The sequence below is a fragment of the Eurosta solidaginis genome, chromosome 5, assembly GCF_040869045.1.
Source record: "Eurosta solidaginis isolate ZX-2024a chromosome 5, ASM4086904v1, whole genome shotgun sequence".
Lineage (NCBI taxonomy): Eukaryota > Metazoa > Arthropoda > Insecta > Diptera > Tephritidae > Eurosta > Eurosta solidaginis.
The window spans coordinates 135,183,102-135,201,826 of record NC_090323.1 but is presented as its reverse complement, the minus strand read 5'-3'; the positions used below and the strand labels follow the sequence as shown (position 1 = coordinate 135,201,826).

Below are 18,725 nucleotides of genomic sequence, written 5' to 3'. Positions count from 1 at the left end.
GATCGGATTAGGCAATTCAAAGTAAGAAACCTTCATTTTAAAATGAGAAAACAACATTTAAAATTGATAAACTTTAATTTAAAAATAAGAAAGTTGTGTTTTAAAATGAGAATATAATATCGTATGTGCTTAAGTTTAAATAAAAACAACTATGCACAACAGCATCTCTTTAAAGAAAAAATCTTCTTCTTGGTCGATGTCATGGTTTAGTTGTTAGAAGCAGAACTGCAGTATTACCCTTATTGCAATTCAGACGAGAATTTGCGCTGAGTCCAACGTATCCTTGGCTCGTTCACCGTTTAGCAATTACCTTGACGATAAATTGTACACACGAAAAGCTGCACACACAGAGCCAATAACCATGAACAGCAGAGAAACAGATATTTTTCATCGATGAAAAGAATTTTAATTCTTTTTGTCGACATACCAAAGACCGCTCCAATATTTAGCAGAAAAACGGTTGCATTACTAAGGAAGTTTGGTGGGCGAAGCTAAAGTAACCATAACTGGATGTGATTGTGCACGAGCGTTTCAACACTCATCCTCTTTCCATACAAATGCAGGAGCTTTAGAAAATATGCCTGTAGGCAATTAGTTATAATAAAATAGTTATATTTTTTTCTCATTTTCAATTGGTGGAATGACAGTTTCTTATTTTTAAATGAAATATTCTCGTTCTCAAGAGACTTGTCTTATTTTCAAATAAAGGTTTCCTATTTTGAAATGAAATATTCTTATTTTGAAGTGACTATTCTTATCTTCAAATGAAAGTGTCTCATTTTAAACAGAAGTTTTCTTATTTTAAATTGACTATTCAGATTTTCAAATGAAATTTTCTCACATTAAACTGAAGATTTCTCATTTTAATTCGTCTATTCTGATTTTCAAATGAAGTTTTCTTATTTCAAGTTAAAGTTTTCTGATTTTAATATGAAAATGGTGTAGATCTATTTACGAATACATAGCCTGTCGCGACACAATCAGATTATATACAGGGATATGCCTAAAGAACGTGCAACAACAACAATAATAAAATTGGTAGATGCTTCCGCATGCCGAGCACGTATAATAAACTTCTCTCCGTTATTACGTTAAATATCGTAAATATAGGTTTATTACTTTTTGACGTAAGATTCGTTAGTCTTCAATACACTTGCTTTGGCTTAAGTGCCACTTACAGTATCTCAAATTTCTGTTCACTTATTCAGCTATTTGTTGTAAATATTCAATTGAAATTCATACACAATTTAACTGCAGCATAAACAACATTAAAAATGTTCTAAAATTTATGCTGGCGAAATGAAAATGCTTGAAATTTATTTAAATTCAAGTGTTAGATTAATCTTTTACTTGGAATTTATTTATTCACTGTTTCCTTTTTGACTCATATTACAACCGCTTTTTATTTATTCATTATTTTTATAGGCGATACTTTCTTCTTTGAGATTTGACTTGCTTCTTGAATTACTTTTATAGCATCAGGTCAAAAACAGCTACCGATTGGAGTTCACCTTATCTCAATCTCGCTTGGTTTCAAATAACGCAGTGAGGCGTTTCCGAAATTCTGATGGAGTTCAACACCATCAGCTCGGATTATTTGAGGGAGCAATAGGATCCCATAAAGGATGGAGAGTTTTTATTTAAGGAGTCGTATTTCACTAGTAGAGACTTAAAATTTGGCCAAATTCAGCAATTTTTTAATGGTAGCTTGACGAGAAACCACTTGTTTTCGAGAAAAATGTGAAAAAAAGTTTTTTAAAGGAGTTAATTATGATCAGAAAAACGGCATGCATATCACAAGGGGAAAATAAAAAAGAACATCCTCAAACGCCCAGAGGATTACAAAATTAAGGGTTTTGAAGAAAATAGTATACTAATTAAACGGAACCGCAATTGACAATTCTCAAATCAAGTCAACTTTTTGCTGAATAGCGAGAGCTTAACACCCCGTTCTTATAAAAACCCACTGCGAAGGTTTTCTGTCTTACAACAACTTATACGAGAGCAATGGAAAATGAATTTACAGCGTAAAAACTTAATGTCCAATTTTTGTTTCCTGTCCTACCAGGCCAAACTAATGCCCCATATAACCATATATATATACACCCCTCACACATTCCACAGATTTTTTGTGTCCACTGGCCGAGGCATGTGCACTGGCTCATATCCGGAGCTTCAGTTTAGTGGTGTCTTTTTAACAACCAATGAAATAAACTGCGAAAATATGACCTGAACAGATAAAAAGTATAATTCCTTTCACACAAGAAAAACCTCTCCAAATCTATAACCCTTTGTAAGCCAACTTACCGCTCTTGCAACAGCCACTTAGCTAAGCAGAACTACAGACGAAGCCATCAGCTCCTCTTGACCCGCCCTTCCATGGCTTTTTCGTTTTATTAAGCCAGTTTTGTATTACCTACCTCCCCTCAGATATCAGACCAAATTAGTAACGAAAACTTTAATTCCATATTGATTACAATATTTACTGATAACTCAATCCATTTTGTTAAAATAAAAGTAAAATAAAGTTTATATATGCAAAAAAAAAAAAATCTTAAGCAATTCATAACAGAATGAAGCACCCTAAGATTTCTGCCTTGCAAAATTCCTGACATATCTCAATTTAAAATAGTGCAGGGTTTCATTGACCTCTGTTTAAATATATAGATATATATGGGGTATTCCATCCCATTTCGACCAATTTTGAAAGTTTTTCTTCTTTTTCTAGCTTACGAAAGACGTTTTTCAGAATTTTTTCGCCCAACTCAAAAAAAGTTATGAATTTTTAAAAAAAACACCGTTTTTGTTTTCAAAGTGCTATAACTTTTTCGAAAATTGACCGTTTGGGATTTCAATTAAATAAAAAAAAAACAAATCGGCCCACTCCGGGATTAGTGGGGATGATTGCAGATTTGATTGAAGTTTTTTATAAGAAAAAAAAAATGGCGAAATTCGAAAAATCTCGAAAAACTGAAAAATTACAAAAAAAAACTTTAAAATTTTTTTTGTATTTTTTCCGAAAAGTACATTTAAAAACAAATTAAAAAAAAAGATACCAAACAGTCAATTTTTGAAAAATTTACAGCATTTTGAAAACAAAAACGGTGTTTTTTTTTTAAATTCATAACTTTTTTGAGTTGGATGAGAAAATTTGAAGAAATTCTGAAAAACGTCTTTCGTAAGCTAGAAAAAGAAGAAAAACTTTCAGCCAATTCTAAAGGGGTCGGGTTCAAAATTGGTCGAAATGGGATGGAATACCCCATATATATCTATATATATAGATATATATATAATGTATGAAATTCTAAAAGTTGAAGATTCTCAATAAAGTTTAATTAGGTTAGACAATAATATAATTGTTCTTATAAAATTACTATAGGTATGACATTAATATATGTATATATGCAAATCTGCTTGTGATTATGAATGAAATTTTACTATTACTATCCTGTTCCGTTTGTTTTTTTTTTTTCTTTTTGTTTTTTATTTATTCTTAGATATTTTAACCATATAAGCTTAAGCTTAATTTTAATTCATATTTCAAATATTGTGTATCATTGATGAATTTATATGTCGTTATTTTAGAACTATTATTTATTATGCGCTATTCTAAAGAAAATTTCATTCATCATTTATCCACGTTATTATATATTTTTATACTCAGTTGAGCAGAGCTCACAGAGTATATGAACTTTGATTGGATAACGGTTGGTTGTACAGGTATAAAAGAATCGAGATAGATATAGACTTCCATATATCAAAATCATCAGTATCGAAAAAAAATTTGATTGAGCCATGTCCGTCCGTCCGTCTGTCCGTTAACACGATAACTTGAGTAAATTTTGAGGTATCTTGATGCAATTTGGTATGTAGATTTCTGGGCATTCATCTCAGATCGCTATTTAAAATGAACGATATCGGACAATAACCACGCCCATTTTTTCGATATCGAAAATTTCGAAATAAAACAATTATTTTTTTTACTATTTCACTATTTAAATGTTTACTTTTGTCGGCTGCTGATGTAGAAAAAAAAAAGAAATCTCTTTGGCTTATATAAACTTAGGCTAGAACACCCATATGGAAGTCTTCGATATAAATCATTTTGCTTTTTATCGAAAGTCATATTGTTGTGTATTTAGCCATGGGGATATAAAGGAGATGTGTTTGTTCGGAATTGTGACAGTTGGGGGAAAAAATATGCAAAAGATTTTAAAGAGTAGTTTTAAGAAGAAGAAAAATATTAAATATGTAGGAACTTATGTACGTAGAAATGAGGGAAAGGACAGATGGAAATATAATGGAAATAATAAAAACGCACGACGTTTTACTAAAGAGACTTCCGCTCTACTTTTATGGTGTACTTCCCCTCAGCCAAAGGGTCGGCCATCAAATTTTCGATTGGTACAACGCCACCTTCTGTAACGAAAACGTGCAGTCATGGGAACCGTGGTGTCCAGCAAGTGACCCAACGACGCGACGACCTCGGGGAGTGAGCAGTTGCTGAAGACTACCCTTGGAGAAATCGTGAGTGTGGCAAAGAATCAACCTCCCACACATCTGTTTCCGATACTGGTGCGCCCTCCATCGTCTTACTATCGCTGTTGGTTGCCTTACTATGTCCACCTATTAACATGGTCACCTCTTGGAAGTCGAAATTTCGCCCAATATAGAAGCTCAATAAATTTAACTCATAGAACTGTCGGCCGACATTCACACATATGGACATAAGTTGCATATGAAGTCATTCAGACATTTTATACTTCCATTTGCAAAAAGTGTTCACTCGCTTGTCGGAATTTATAATTAATTTGTGATGAAATCGCAATAAAAATAAATTAATGCGCACACCATTCATCTTGGCTACATCTACGATGTGTTCAATGCATCTACGTTGCATGCAACACATTGGGAGAATTGCCAGGGGAATTTAAAAATAATAAACAACAATTGCGATTATAAACTCGTATAGCTGTGAAACACACACACTCGAAAAACATTTTAAAAATCGTTTTTTTTTTACACATATGCACATATAGAATTATATGCAGCATTTGTGTTATTGTAGCTGCAGTCATTGTTGCACTTTCATTTGGCGGAATCGGCACAATGCAATTAATTCATAAACACTTGTTCGTGTGAAGTTTCGAAAAAAATGCAAGAAATACGTGTGACAATATTTTTTTCACTTTTTGTGGCAGTTCAGTCATTTGGGGCATCTTTTGCATAGCACTCAGTCATTCACTCACGTGCCATACTAGACACTCTTTTAGTCATTTCAGCTACTCTTATCCGTCATTCACTCACTTGCACGTCGCCAGATTCAATGCAATTAGAAAGATTTGAGTGATTAAATTTTTGAAATAGATTGAATCAGCTAGCAACACCCCACCTATAAATCTGGTAGGCACCAAAATGCCATAAGCTACATACCAGATGGCGCATGCCAACAACAACACCAAAAATGCTTTGTGCGATGCGTGAAAAATCCAATTTTGGTGCCGACATTGATGTGCCTCCCAAAAGCTGCCATCACTGTGACATTATTAATATGTTGTTGTTTTGTAATTGTGGTAGTTTTCGTTAGAAGAAAGTTGTTGCTATAATTTTACAAATTTATAAAGCCTTTCATCAAACTCATGTATAAAAGCGCTTCCACTTAAGCTATATAATGCATATACAAATACAGTAAACATACTTACAAATACCAACACACATACTTTGTGAGAGCGTGATATGAACCGTAACTAGCAATTTGTCAATTCAAAAGGCTAATGCGAGTAGATGTGCGCTTTTATAGAAGATTATGAAGTGTTTAGCAGACAGGAAGCAACAAACTAAATTACATCGGCACGTTTTTCCTCATAATAAACTTTGTGCTTGCGCGTGTACAAGGATCTCCAGCTTAGCTCCAAATATATGGATAAGGAAGTTAGAGGCCGTTGTTTTTAAAGTTATTGTGATTGATAACGCTACCGTAGAAACAATAAACTACTCGTATATCAGCCAAATTGGTTTCTTCACTAATTGGCAATTAACTGAATAGAATTTTTTCCTTTCACTAGAACTGGTGCTCTTTGGAATTGCGAAATGTAGTTATAATTCAATTTATTGCTACTAATGGTTGAAACCTTCTATTTTTTCTGGGCTGCTAGAAATGAACAACTTATTGACCGAAACTTCGCATAATTTCATGGAGAAGCCGCTTCATGTCTAATCGCTTAAATACTGTAGCAAAGTTTAAGAAATTCTCGGTAATTAAGACTCTCTGTTATCGTTCGAATCACTAAACTATCGAATAAGTAAACGCAAGCGTTCTGTACAGAGAACGCTCTTTACTAACACACTTCTACGGTAGTACATTTTCACAATTTAATGTATTCACGTACTTTCTTTATAACGTTTTAAAATCTAACTTACTCTTCCTTAGCTTTCGCTGGTTTTATACTCTCTGTTGCTTCGTGTGCCTATTCCTCCAAGGGTCTAGAATTTTCTCAAACGGCGTTTTCGATTAGTTACTTATTTACTTCTCTCATACCTCTGCATCTCAAATTCACTGTTGCCTTCTTTGCGTATGTATGTATATTAGACTGGGTCGATTTATTAACCAATATCGCGCCAGCGATTTTTCGTTAAGATTTGGGTTCAGGAAAAAAAATTTCCACTACGCATACCTAAAAAAATAATTTTCGAGCCTGCGAAAAAAATGGCGAAAGGGCCAATTTTTAGACCAAAACACTCCCCAAAACCCCAAAAATAATTTGTTTGGGTATGCATAGTGGAACTTTTTTTCTTGAGCCTAAATCCTATCGAAAAATTTATGACGCGATATCGGTTAACTTTCGTCCATACAAATCGACCCAGGTTAATGTATATGTCAGCAATATTTGCTTCTTATTGTTGTGCACATATATGTGTGGCTATTTTAAATTTCGCCTGTTTGCCTTCGGTTAAGTTGAACTGGCCGGCCCATGTGTACCTCACATAGACTGATTGAGTCCGTAGTGTTACCAGAAGTTTGTTTTAACGACCAAACTGAAAAAACTTCCTAGGACTTAAACCACTTGCTGCTTCTAGATCTGACAGCTGTATCACTCCCAATAGCTAGAGTCTTAGCCTGGCAAGTGCAGGGCACGAGCACAGAACGTGCCCGATCGTTTCCTCCTCCAACCCGTACTTCCTATATTTGCTATCACTGACCAAGCCTAGTTTAAAGGCATGTGACGCCAGAAGGCAGTGTCCAGTCAGAATACCCGTCATGAGCCTACAATCCTCTCTTTTTAATTATAGAAGAAACTCTGTCAGTCTAAAGTTGTAAGACCTACGCATAATCTTCGACACTTTACAGCCCCGCGCTTGAACCCACGCCTTTTCCGCTTGGTCGACCATGTACACCTCTCGCCTTCGCTTAATCTCGAGCAATCTAATTGGGACATCTACGGAGCAAGCTTCAAGGAATGCGCCCTTTTTAGCTAGTTCGTCCGCTTATTCATTCCCATCTATTCCCATATGCCCTGCGACCCAATATAGATGTATGCTTCTACCTGTCCCGATTCTATCCAGAGACTGCTTACACTCTAACCTGCATTTAGATGCTGTGCTATGCGAGATGATTGCCTTAATTGCTGCTTGACTGTCAATATAAAAGTTAACACGGTTGCAGCTTAAGCTGTTCTCTTCCAGGGTTTCTACTGCTTTGGTTACGGCTAATATTTCCACTTGAAAAACGCTACAGTAATCCAGCAGCCTGTAGAATCTGCTTATTTCCGTATCAGCACAGTATACCGCCGCGCAGTGCAGCCGTCGGAGTTGTTTTCAGGGCTCCCTTAATGCTAAGCATCGATAGTCTGCATACCCCTTCTAATTTTTTGAGGTATGTTGTTTTTGTGCGGCTTTCCACCAAACAAGAACTCCATAGTAAGAATAGGGCTTACAATCGCTGTAAAAAACCAATGATAATGAGGGGGCGATAAGCCACACGTACACTCCAGCATCCTTTTACATGCATAGAGTGCCGTTGAGGCCTTCTTCACCCTCTCCTCCACGTTGAGCTTCCATGACAGCTTACTGTCTAGGATTGTTCCTAGATATTTTGTACAAGGTTTCTCCTGTAAGGTCATTCCACCTAACTTAGGCCTATTCCACTTTGGGACCTAGTACCTCTTTGTAAACAAAACCATATCCGTCTTCTCCGCATTGACTTTCAACTCGATATTAGATGCCCAGGTATGAATATCCCGAAGCGCCCGACCCACCAAAGAGCTAATCGTTGGAAGGCACTTTCCACTTATGACAATTGCAACGTCATCTGCGTAAGCCGTAAGTTTTAAGGGTCCCTCATCGAATCGTCTGAGCAGTTGGTTTATGACCAGCGTCCACAGCAGAGGTGATAGCACCCCTCCCTGTGGCGTGCCCCTGTTCACTGATTTCGTGGCCTCACACAATCCCCATTCTTCCTGCAATTCAACATGCAGCCTATCCATCTGATTAAGGCGTGATGCTCTTTAATATAATTAAGACCATCCATAATCGCCCATTTAGAAACATTATTGAAAGCCCCGGCAATGTTCAAGAAGACTCCTAGAGCATACTCCTTATATTCCAGGGATTTCTCTATGCTTATTACCACTCCATGTAATGCGGTGTCTACCGTCTTGCCTTTGGTGTACGCATGCTGTGTTGTGGAGAGCAGCTTTTCATCCGCGTTGGACTTTATGTACACATCTATCAGCCTCTCAAAGGTTTTGAGCAGAAAAACTGTTTGGCTTGTTGCTGCTGTTTTCGAGCATGCTCTCCAAAATGTAGGTCCTAATCGAACGTCACGCCCATTATTTTTGTGGATAGAACAATAGGTAGCATAATGCTATCGACGTGATGTCCAATATTAGCGACATTTGTTGCGTCCACGTTTGAAATAGGGTCGCCGAGGATTTGGTACGTGACAGGGCAAAATTTCGCGAGGTACAAAAGCTGGAAAGACTAGAAAGATAGTCGTTAATTTTATAGCATAGCTTTTCAATGGATGGGCCAGGAACTGGTGACATTATCGTGCAGTCATCAATATAGGAAACGATGGTAACCCCTTCGGATAGGAATGCATTTTGGATATTTTGTAATTTTTCTTAGTTGATGCGCAGGTTTATATCCCTAATTTGGGGCTCGCCATGGTCTTGTTGTCTTACAAGTTCACGCTCTCTCGTTAAAGTTGCGGTCTCCGTTGCAAAATATTACCGGATTTTTGAAATTCTTTCAGCGAGAATAATACGAGACGACTCGGATTAATTTATTTTCTTTATTGATTTGAAAATATCATTCCATAATTTAAATAACTTCTCTAATGTTGACTATATCGATATACTTAATTTATTACTTCAAAACCCTTACTTGTGGTGCCAGTTGTAAGTGAGTGCTGCACTTGGCAAAATATGCAACAAACATACATACATATGTTGCTATAAGAAAAATATAAAAAAAGGAGACAACAATGACAGCGGCATTGCACATAGAACTATTTTATGTTCATCCCACTTTGTAACAAAAAAGACCTAAGAGCAGCAAAGTGATTAAAATTTATAATTAAACATTTGACTTGGATATAGACGTCGTCAAACTGCCTATGCGGAAAGTCGCTGCAGTTGTTAGCGTCAGTGTTGTATGCAACATCCTTGCCTCACCATAAAGTGTTTGATTGCTTTGCAGCTTGGCAGAAGATAAACGTTATCCTATCATTTTTATTAGTTATACCATTTTACTTTAAATTTTAGTCCTTCACTTATAGACAGACCGTGGCACTGTTGCCCTCAACCAATCTGATGTGACCAAGCGGTGGTCTCGACAAAAATGAATAAACATTTATATTTATATTCAAATTCTAGCCCATACATTAGTTCACGGTCATATCCTTATTACATCTATCATTTCAGCATGGGAAGCAAGTTCTATATTTATATATTTACTAGCCTTTACCTTCACCGCCATCCCAAACAAAAAACCAAACTTAAAATTTCATTGAGTAAAAAAATTTAATTTTATTTATTCTTTTTAAACTGTATGGACCTCGATCGATATGTATAATACAGAATCGATTTGTAGGACATGTAATCATGCACAGATTTTTACCCGCAATGGAAACTCCGTTAGATTCTGGGGCCATTGCATCCCACAGTTGCAAACCAAGATTTCCTTTGAATTTTCTTACTACTTTCTTGTATCCTGTAATGTTTCCGCTCTTTAGCTTAGAGATATTTTGGAGTCTCAGTGCAGCAAGTGTTGCCTTTCTTTCTATTAGAATAGGCAAAGGAGGTATTTCTACTAAGCAGTCGATGCAGTTTGCTGTTCTATGCGTGAATCTACCAACCTAAGAAACATAGGTGACTATTGGCTTCACATCAGTATAAAAATTCCAGTATAGCGTTTTGGGAATAGCCCCTATGTTTTACCATAGAGTCGAGTGCAGGCGAAGAAAGCTTGCCTCGAATAATTTTGTAACACCCCTGTATTAGCTTCACTTATAATTATAAGGGTGGTGCTTATAATTCAAATATATTTTTCCAGTCTCACCCCTTCAAACGGTAATTTTTGCGTCATAAGTATAACATATAAATTTTGGTCCCGATTAGTGACGGTTAAGAGGCGACGCACAGGGGTCAAAGCTAAGTAAATTAAAATTTCTACGGTTAAGGTGTGTCGCACCTTAGTTAAAGTTCAGATTTCAATAAACAAAGTCTTTGTACAGAGTCTTCAAAGGGTAACTTTGGGCATTTATATTTTTTGAGTCTCCGTGAAGCATTTTTAATTTTGGCCCCTGTGCGACACCCTTGCCCGTCTCCAAACTATAAGTGATGCTTTTGACGTAATGTTAATATGTACATATGTATACATACATATGTGCCTTTAATGTATGTAAGTATGTAGCGCTTATATACTAAATAATAATCAAAATATTACGTATACGCACAGGCCTCTGTCTTCTCGTCTGAAAGGGATATTTTGGGGTTGTCATTGTTTCAAAATACTTAAGTGCGTTCCGTAGAATTTGTTTTTAAGTTTTTCATCGCAAAACTCCAAATATATTATTTTTCTCGGAAAACGCAATTTAGTATATCTATCTTACTCGCACTAACAATTTTGTTTGATTTAAACTTGTGTCACGCCACATAATTACATCCCTGCGTTTTCCATATATCTACAACACTCTACCCTGTTGGCGTGGGTATTTGAACGAACAACGACAATAGTTGAACACGAGCGGCGCGAGAAAGAACATTACTTGAACTTTACAAATATACTCTGTACTAACTTTAATCTTTATTTTCAACATTACTTTTCTAATTATAGTAATCTCTATATATATATAAATCCGGTGTATTTAAAGTTACTTGGACATCCTCACGTAAGTAATAACGCTCATAGTAATAGAGCGACGTTAAAATACTCTGTGAGCGTATAAATTAAATGCCATCCTGCGTCACTTGTATGGTAAATAAGCGAGAAATCATGTTGCAGCGCGGTTGGAAGATATTTAAACTGCTAAACTTTATATCCGAAGTATTCGCTTTAATAATTTTCCAGGAAGTATCTTAAATAATTGAGTCGAAACATTAACACTGCATACATACATACATGTGTAGATCGCTCGCCCAATCATATAACATATAGATACCCAATTTCTTATGTGGGGTTAAAAAAGCTTCAGCCATAACTCTGATTTTATGTAAGTGATTTTTACTCCTTCTTTGGACGGAAAGGTAACACCGCTACATAATATTAACACGAAACTTTTACCTTTGAAATGAACATCCAATATGAAAACACAAAAGCATGATAACATGATATAACATCCATCAAATTAAAAATTATTTGCTCCTTTAAGGCTCCATTACTGATACTTAGCATAGACATGACTTGGCTTGCGAACTGTCACTTACAGTTCTGTTAAATGAACATTGCATGTTACTGATTACTCAAAACTTAACTTGACTTAGAAGTCTGTTGAATTTTGATATTCTATGTAAGTTCTAAGTGACGTTTACATTTTGAGATGCCATTTGTTTGTTTCCATTTCATTTTGACATTTTGTCATACAAATTGACATTTATTTAAAAATAAATTTCAACGCTGATTATGATGCCAGATTTTATGCGCCAAGTGGAGTATAATCGTGGCTAAGTTGCCAAGTTTACGCCAAGTCAAGTCAAGTCTATGCTAAGTATCAGTAATGGGGGCTTTACATTCAATTACACCACATATCCTGTGTGTGTGTGCGGTCAATTCCCTGAAGATTAACACGAGTTCAGTTACCAAAAATACTAATTCACAACTAGACTTTTTTGGCTGTATTCAAACTAGGCCGAGAAAGACTAGACTTGTTCACATGAAAGTACAAAGTTTTTGCAAATACTAAATTGGTCAATTTTAAAAAACTCTTTGTTAGATTCTTAAGTTTTATTTTTGTTGTATTCAGGACTCGATATCATACTTAGAGAGGAATTTTTTTCTTAATTTCTGGAAAATCATACCAATTGTAAAATAGTTCACAACTAGTAGACTTTATTGCTAAGTTGTGTTGCTGTCTGCCTTACCATGTGCCAAACCATTCCAGGCATACGTTTTATAAAAGTATGAATGATCTACAATTTAAATTCCACCCAATTAATCTGTTTTAGTTGAAGGGAATACTTTGGGTTTATATATAGACATGAATAAATGTGCTTGTAATACTTCATCTACGCTACTAGCTACCCACCAAAAAACTTTAGAACTTTTTGTTAGATTACACTGGTGGCCACAGGTTTTCTTACATGGGCTTTTACGCATGAATGTTAAAGTACCCTTTACCCCTATTTCAAATGTAGAAGCTCTATTTTCCTAGAAGCTCGAGCTTCTTAAATATTTAATATTAAGGTTTTTAGTTAAATTTTTTTTTCTTTCAATAAATAATCTTTATTTTTATCATATACAGTTAATTAGATATTCTTTTAGCAGATTATCTTTTAAAAGTTGATTCAGGATCACCATTCTGAATGCTCTACAGTAATCGGCTAACATAAGCGCCTTCAAATGTTCTTTATATTCCTCTGCGTTAGTGCGGAGATCCTGGCTAAAACGCCCGCCATGCTCTTCACTGAGATCGCCTAAGTTTTAAGGAAAACGATTCAAGAAGCTATGGAGAAAATCCATCTTGATACTCCCAGATGTTGAAAGTGTGGCATCAGTTGGTCTATATGCTCAGAGAAGTCAAGTAAATTCATATTTCCAAAAATTTTACAATCTAAACAAACTCGTCCCATGCAGATTTTTAGGTGCTACCATGCGGCTAGTGAATTAAGGATCATAAATTCGTTTTCCAATCTGTCTTCTCTAATCGGTGCACCTTTTTATCATAAGTGGACGAGATTTTACCTAAAAAGATGATTGTATGCATACACTTCTTAAAATAAAAATATACGAAAAATAGGCATAGCCTAGACCTAGTTTACATATAACGAGATTATGTTCATTTAGTACTTAGCTCAAAATCGTTCATTATATAACTAGATTTCCCATAAAAATTTTTCTCTTCTATAATCGCTAACTATAAACACATTTTAAGTTTGAAATTATTTTATTTGTACTAGGGACGAAATACACTTTGGTTAAAACTCGTAATTGTCGATACGTAACGAAATCTAACTTTTAAAAGTTTCCGAGAACATCTGGCATCCTCATAGTTTAAAACACCACCCTGTAGTAGCTGTCAAGTATTGGGAAAATTTAAATTTGAAGTTCGCATGTTAGCAGAACTAAAAAATAAAAATCATAATATATTCGAACCCAAGGAAATAAAAGTAATCAATAGAATTTTAACCAATCACACATTTTGCAAAGATACATTAAACAAAATGCAAATATATGATGACAATAATTGTGAAATTTGCAACACAATAGAAAATACGAATCACATCTTATTCCACTGCAACAAATATGCAACAATTAGAAGTAAATACCCATTATTACAAAATCATTCAAATTTAATCGATATACAGAAAAAATATAGTGACAAAATGTATAGTACCATCACTAGTTTCCTTAAACAATGTAAACTGGATCTATAATTAACAAAATAAACTAAAAAAAAATTGGCGTTGGCGTTTTAGCTTTCGAGCTGGCCAAATAATTCGAATTTCATTCGACCTTCATCCGGTATTTTATATACGCGCAATGAAGTAATTTAAACAACAAAAAAAAAAAAATCATAATAATCTAAGAATAAATAAAGCGTGAGGAAAATAATAACAAAACGGATATTTGAAAATTTATTAATCTTGGCAAAAGCCCATATAAAATTAAACCTGATCCTAAAAAAAGTGTGGAGATTCATTGTGAAAATAGATCGGGGCTTTGCAGTGAAGTAGAGAGCACAGATGCCAATTGTGAAAGTTGTGAACCCTCAACAAGGAGGCAAGCAACTAAAAATGATGTCAGTGAGTTTGCTGTTACACTGTCTGATCTGTCTACTATAGAAAGATTGGAAGTATTGAATAATTAATGGACGCCCGATCAGCGAACAGTATTTCCAATTTTAGAAAAGTATGCCCAACGTGGCTAAAAGATCCAAATTAAGTGGCTAAATCAATATTGTTGGCTGGCTTACTTAGAATTAGAAAAGTATGTTTACTGCAAAATATGTGTGCCTTTTACAATGATGGTAGTCACGGAATCAAGTACGGGCAGGGCAGTTTGTTTTATCAAAATTTGATCGTTCGAAAAAATCCCAGGAGGTGAGTGGGGTTGTTATACTAACCGAAAAGTATTAAATGTCAGGTAATAATAGGCATTTGAAGAACATAAGGGACAAAAATACACCAAAATGCCATCAGCAATGCAAAGTTATTCAATTGTCCAATTCTTCCAATTCGGCTCCGGACAATACATACCCTTGTAAAGAACAACTTGGCCTCAGGGAAGATTTGCATTTTTGCCAGGATAACGACCTAAGTATAAGGCCTATAATTTGCGGAATTGGCTGCTATATAATTATCTGCATGTCATGAATACACCATCCCAGTGGCCAGATTTAAACCCTATAGAGAATTTTTGGAACTATCTCGATGGAAAAGTTCGCCAACATACAATAAGCTCAAAGGCAGACATTCAAGACGAATGTGAAAAAATAGAGCCCAACTTTTGTGAAAAGCTTGTTAGAAGTATGCCATATAGATTGGAAATGGTTTAAAAAAAACAAAGGAATGTATACAAAATATAAATATTTTCATAAACTAAATTTTTATATAGTGTACGAGTTTGACTTTGTCATTGAATTACAGTACATTTTATTTTTCACGTCACTAAAAGTGTAATTGAAATTTAAATTTTTTGTTTTTGTTTGATATTAATGTACTAATAAGATAAGCAAAACTTTGTTGAACCCTTTCTTTTGTTTATGATTTATGAGAATTAAATTAAATACTTTTTAGCTGTTCGAGTTTCGCTTGGGTCCACTGTATAATAGAAGTCATAATTTGTTTATGGCGGGTAGAGGTGCCATTAAGATGTCATTGTGACAGTGGCGACATAAATATGGCATCCGCGACAGAGAATAAAGGTGACTTTGGAGTTGTAATAAGCTTCTAATTGAAATATTATGCCCATAATTTAATATTGGGAACTTTAAAATGATGTTGGCTCCCAGGGCCTTGGGAGCAGAGGCGCTTCGAAAAGCTTTGTATAATTCAATTGGAAATAATAAGTTTAATTCCAGTAATATCTTAAACAAAATCGTTCAATGTTGCGATGAAATTATTTTGCAAATAATGGTTAATCGTGCTAGCAAAGCTCAGTGCTTCTCGAGTTTGATAGAGGACATATCGTCGCCCGCTTGCCAGAAGCATTAATGTGCCAAAATGAAAATGTTGGGAAATCGAGTTCAAAGTTTATTATTAGTTTCTAATGTAAAAGTGTATCTATATATTATATTCATACTATGCTCTTTCAACTGATATAATTGCTCTGCTTGCATCCCGCCTATTTTCCGAGATTGAGCACATTCATTTTTCTGGCACAACAAAAATTTTAAAATCTGATCTATTTTTTTGTTAACACAATACAAAAAAATTAAAAGTAGTCGGATCAGGTAATGCGACTCATGTTCTCTATACATTTTGATGCGCTGAGTCCAAATACGCTATAAGAATTGGTCCAAGTGGTTATGGTATGGCCTTAACCTCAAAACACGTAAAAACATCACTGCTGATTGATTTTTAAATAATGTTAGGGCCAATCCAAGACCTGCTATGCGGATTGGGATTCGGAGCATCATAGTACTTGTGAAGGTACCGACGAAACGGTTACTCACTTCCTCTGCGAGTGCTCAGCCCTCGCGAATTTTCGGTCCCGAACTCTAGAAAATTATGCGCTGCTAGACTTAAGGGCGGTGTAAAACTGCCGCATCAAGGATATCAGGAGGTTTATTGTTTTAACCAAGGTACATCAGTCTAAAAATATAATTGGTTCCAGGAGAAAGTGCATCAAAATGACTTTTAGTTTTTATTCGGCAAGAGGTAACGGCTTCGATTAAACCGGTTTGCTTTCAATTAAACGACGACCTTTTCTCGGATATTCAGCTATTAAAAATTCTTCATCGGTATACTTTTTTTTGAAGAATACGTTATACAGTTCATCGTCTGTGTATCGCAACTAGCATATACATATATGGCATGGGTAGTTTTATAGCTTCCTGGGTAAAATAATTATATATAAAAAATCGTCATACAATTATATGTGAGCCTCGAAAAGTTTTGGTGAGTTACGAGCTCCTCTAATAATTTTTGCCCAACCTTCAGGCACGTATACCGGAACATTCGAAGATACGAATGTGTGCTATTCTTACTTTTTTGAAAAATTGTTGAGTCAAATCAACGAATGTAGCATACAAAAAGGAAAACCATTACCTTGCTGCCATCCAGAAACATCAATGTGCTACATTAATTTTTCTGGCTTAGCTTTTTTGTGATTGAATTATACATTCACGAAAATGGCACAGCAAATTATTGGGGTTTCCATGTGCGCAGAGGGCTCTAGATTTAAGTAGAACATAGAGTATCTAAAGAGTAATATAACGAGGCCTATAACACAAACTCGTAAAAATTTCACGTTCATGCTTCTGGTTAGTGGGCGACGATATAAAGAGACGAGTAGGTAATTCATATTAAAGAGGTTTCATATTTGCAAAATATGTTTAACTGTTATCATTTGAACAAAAGAAAGCTATTTTTGAGTACATACCCAACAGGAACAATATCGGTTAAATTGTGGGTGAGCTTGATCACGCAAGATGATGAGGATGACGGTGGAGAAATCAATTAAGGGAAGATTTCCTGCGTTTTGTTGTACCGAAATCCTTCCGTAAAAAGGATTTAGCCATGCTCATTCTAAATTCCCCGAAAGAATGTAATATTGATTGTCAATATCTTTTTCATAAAGGAGATGATGGAGCTAAAAATATGTCAGGTCAATTCAACGGTGCTCACAAATTTTTCAAGAGGTGTGGCCTTTTCTTGTTATGTGCACTGCTCAGCACATGTGCTTTATTTAGCCATATCCAAAGCTAGCGTAATATCAACAATAAGACATACTTCAGGAATCGTTGAAAATTTTTAAACAAGTGTCAAAGAGAAATTCTTTTATTTTAAATTGGCCAAAAGCCTTCAACGATTAAGCGTTACTACATTGACTTCAAAATATAAGGCTGTAACTGCCCTTATTTCGTTTTGTTGTTGTAACTCTTCATAAAATAGGGGAGGAAATGTTCTCCTACATTCAGCTTTTGTGTAACAAACACCAACAAATGAACATAGTTTTGGCTTGTGTTGTAGATTTGGCAGATGAATTAGTAGCAGAGCTGCAACGTATTCGCTCCGATTATTAATTATTTTAAGACATTTTTTTTGTTTATCCATATAATGATGGAAATAAGTAGTCGATTGCATAAAATAATCTTTTTAGCAAATCCTCGCTTCAGTTCACCCAACCACAGTGATATAATGACTTGAAGCTATTGACACTGGCCAATTTTATGAGCCGCACATTGAAAGTAAAAATATTATAGCAGAATCCAATTTTTCGCCACAAACTGCGCCTGACGCACTTCAAAGCTGCGACGAAACCTTAGTTAATAACTTATTTAAACTTATTTATTAACTTATTTAAATTGCTTAAAATTTGGACAATACTTCCGTTGCCAATTCGCAACAGGGCGTACGTTTTCAACCCTTAAAAGATCAAAGGCAATTCAAATGGACAGGTATTTGAAATATCAATATATTGTTTTGCATCATCCTAGCTTTTTTTATTTTCATATAAGGAGCGTCCGAATTGTTTGACAAAGTTGGCGGTTCATCGCGATATACATACCAATAAAACCGGAAGAAATCATTGGAAGATTGTGTGTTAAGGAGCGAAGTTTTCCTTTCACTTTATGACAACAAGAGATTCTCAACTTAATTGAAATAAAGAAAGTTTTTTCCTTGAAATATATGAGCTTGCAAAATTACAATCAGGTACCTATATGATGGTAAGTATTGCTCATTTATAAACAGGTGGAGATCTTAGTAGCTGTGCTTCTTATTTTGTATTAAACTCGAAAAAATTATTGCTGATCCCCATACGCCACTGGCGGCATGTATTTTATATTTTTACCTTTTGTTAGGACTTCATTACAAATACTACAGAAGAGTATGCTATTTTTG

At 35.1% G+C, this 18,725-nt stretch overlaps 1 protein-coding gene and 1 long non-coding RNA gene across 4 annotated transcripts in view; one reads left to right on the top strand and one right to left on the bottom strand.

The window, feature by feature from the left end:
* The window catches only part of Rbp6 (RNA-binding protein 6), a 1,756,398-nt gene that overhangs the window by 1,219,842 nt on the left and 517,831 nt on the right, over positions 1 to 18,725 (bottom strand). The window lies entirely within an intron of this gene.
* LOC137254104 (uncharacterized) lies at positions 13,847 to 18,456 on the top strand. The gene is made up of 3 exons (XR_010953980.1): positions 13,847 to 14,759; positions 17,983 to 18,280; positions 18,341 to 18,456. It is a non-coding gene; the product is annotated as an uncharacterized lncRNA (long non-coding RNA).